General features: G+C 64.7%; 1 long non-coding RNA gene across 1 annotated transcript; it reads left to right on the forward strand.

The window, feature by feature from the left end:
- Positions 1 to 141: 141 nt before the first annotated feature.
- On the forward strand, positions 142 to 2,644 carry LOC114072964. The gene is made up of 3 exons (XR_003574258.1): positions 142 to 333; positions 1,531 to 1,569; positions 2,467 to 2,644. It is a non-coding gene; the product is annotated as an uncharacterized LOC114072964 (long non-coding RNA).
- Positions 2,645 to 2,903: the final 259 nt, after the last annotated feature.

A 2,903-nucleotide genomic window follows, 5' to 3' on the forward strand; every position in this document is an offset into this window, starting at 1 on the left:
CATCCCAGACCTCCCCAAAACCCCTCCTTAGAGACCCCTCAGTGCATCCCCCTCCCCCCATGGTGGGTGCCCCTCGCTCAGGGGGGTCCTGGGGGTCCCGTGGTTCCCCCCCCTGACATTTTGGGTTCCCCCCCCCCCAAATGGCAGATCAAGAGCGGGGAGAACGCCGCGAGCATCGCGGGGGAGCTGGCGCGGCACACGCGGGGCCCGGTGTTCGCCGGCGACGTCAGCTCGGCCGTGCGGCTGCTCGAGCAGCTCCTCGACATCCTGGACGCGCAGCTGCAGGCCCTGAGACCCCTGGAGAGGGAGTCAGCTGGAAAAAACTACAACAAGGTGAGACCCCAGACTCGGATTTGGGGGTTCAACCCCCTGGGAGTGAAGGGGGGGACACTTGGGACATCCTGGGCAGACCCTGCAGACCCTGAAGCCCCTGGAGAGGGAGTCAGGTGGGAAGAGCTACAACAAGGTGAGACCCCAGACCCGGATTTGGGGGTTCAGCCCCCTGGGAGTGACGGGGGGACACCCCGGACCGAGGGGAGTTTGTCTGTGGGATGTCCTGGGGACACCCTGGGCAGACCCTGCAGGCCCTGAGGCCCCTGGAGAGGGAGTCAGCTGGAAAGAACTACAACAAGGTGAGACCCCAGACCCAGATTTTGGGGTTCAGCCCCCTGGGAGTGAAGGGGGGGACACCCCAAAGTGAGGGGGGGGACACCTGGGACATCCTGGGCAGACCCTGAAGCCCCTTGAGAGGGAGTCAGGTGGGAAGAACTACAACAAGGTGAGACCCCAGACCCGCATTTGGGGGTTCAACCCCCTGGGGAGGGTGGGGGGGACATCCCAGAGTGAGGAGGGGACACCTGGGACATCCTGGACAGACCCTGCAGGCCCTGAGACCCCTGGAGAGGGAGTCAGGTGGGAAGAACTACAACAAGGTGAGACCCCAGAACTACAACAAGGTGAGACCCCACAGCCCCATTTGGGGGGGGACACATGAGAGTGAGAGGGGGACAATTAGGATGGAGGGGCACTTGTCTGTGGGACATCCTGGGCAGACCCTGCAGGCCCTGAGACCCCTGGAGAGGGAGTCAGACGGGATAAACAGCAACAAGGTGAGACCCCAGACTCGGATTTGGGGGTTCAACCCCCTGGGGAGGGTGGGGGGGACACCCAGGAGGGAGGGGGGGACACCCAGGACCGAGGGGAAGGGGCTCTGAGCACCGAGGAGAGGAGGAGCTGCAGCAGGAACTGTTACAAGGTGGGACCCCAAAAACCTGGATTTGGGGGTTCACCCCACATGGGGGGGGGCAGGGGAGGGTGGGGAGAGTGGGGGGGACACACGTGTGACTGAGGGGGACTGTGGGATGTGGTGGACCCAGATTTTGGGGGGGTTCTGCCCCAGATTTTGGGGGTTTCTGCCCAGATTTTGGGGGTTTCTGCCCCAGATCTTTGAAGGGTTTCTGCCCAGATTTTGGTGGTTTCTGCCCCAGATTTTGGGGGGTCCCTCCCCAATCCCGTCGTTTCCCTCCCCAGATGCACAAGCGGGAACGAACCTGCAAGGACTACATTAAGGTGAGGGGGCGTGGCCGGGAAGGGGGTGTGGCCTGTGAGATGGGCGTGGCCAAGCATGGTGGGAGGGGCTTGGTGGGGCTATCAGGGTGGGGCCAAGGAGTAGGTGGGGCCTGTATTGGGTGGGTCTGCACTGGTGGGTGTGGCCTTTATTGGGCTGGCTGGGTCTGTGAATGGGTGGGGCTTATGGGTGGGGTCTTTCCTGGGTGGGCGTGTCCAGTTGATCGTATCCTAACCCAATGGGCTTGTCCCAATGGGTGTGTCCTGGTGGGCGTGTTCCATCTCGTGGGCGTGTCCCATGTTGGTGGGCGTGTCCTCAGGCTGTGGGGGAGGCAGTGGGGGTGCCCATGTGGGCGTATCCCATCTGGGTGGATGTGTCCAGGTGGGCGTGTCCCACGGTGGTGGGCGTGTCCCTGTGGGCATGTCCCACGGCAGTGGGCGTGTCTGATCCCGGTGGGCGTGTCCCCAGGTGGGGGTGGAGGCGGTGGGTGTGGGCGTGTCCCTGTGGGCGTGTCCCACCCGGTGGGTGTGTCCCACAGCAGTGGGCGTGTCTGATGCCGGTGGGCATGTCCCTGTGGGCATGTCTGATCCCGGTGGGTGTGTCCCTGTGGGCGTGTCCCATCCCGGTGGGTGTGTCCCTGTGGGCGTGTCCCATCCCAGTGGGCATGTCCGCAGGCGGTAGTGGAGGCGGTGGGTGTGGGCGTGTCCCATCCCGGTGGGCGTGTCCCTGTGGGCATGTCCCATCCCAGTGGGCGTGTCCCTGAGGGTGTGTCCCATCCCGGTGGGTGTGTCCCCAGGCGGTGGTGGAGGCGGTGGGTGTGGGCGTGTCCCTGTGGGCGTGTCCCATCCCGGTGGGCGTGTCCCGGTGGGCGTGTCCCATCCCGGTGGGCGTGTCCGCAGGCGGTGGTGGAGGCCGTGGACAATCTGCTGCGTCCGGAGGCGCTGGAGTCGTGGCGGGACATGAACGGCTCGGAGCAGGCGCACACGGCCACGATGCTGCTGGACGTGCTGGAGGAGGGGGCCTTCCTGCTGGCAGACAACGTCAAGGAGCCGGCACGCTTCCTGGCGGCCCGGCAGAACCTGGGTCAGCTCTGGGGGACCCCTTAAATACCTCCAAACACCCCCAAACCCCTCCCTGGGAACCTCACCCGCTTCCTGGCGGCCCGGCAGAACCTGGGTCAGCTCTGGGGGACCCCCCAAATACCCCTAAATACCCCCAAAACAAACCCCTGCAACCCCTGCCCGCTTCCTGGCGGCTCAGCAGAACCTGGGTCAGCTCTGGGGGACCCCCTAAATACCCCTAAATAACCCCAAATATCCCCAAACCCCTCCCTGAG

The sequence above is a fragment of the Empidonax traillii genome, unplaced genomic scaffold (assembly GCF_003031625.1).
Source record: "Empidonax traillii isolate 1590-97213 ecotype Southwest subspecies unplaced genomic scaffold, ASM303162v1 scaffold4671:size9355, whole genome shotgun sequence".
Taxonomy (NCBI): Eukaryota; Metazoa; Chordata; class Aves; order Passeriformes; family Tyrannidae; genus Empidonax; species Empidonax traillii.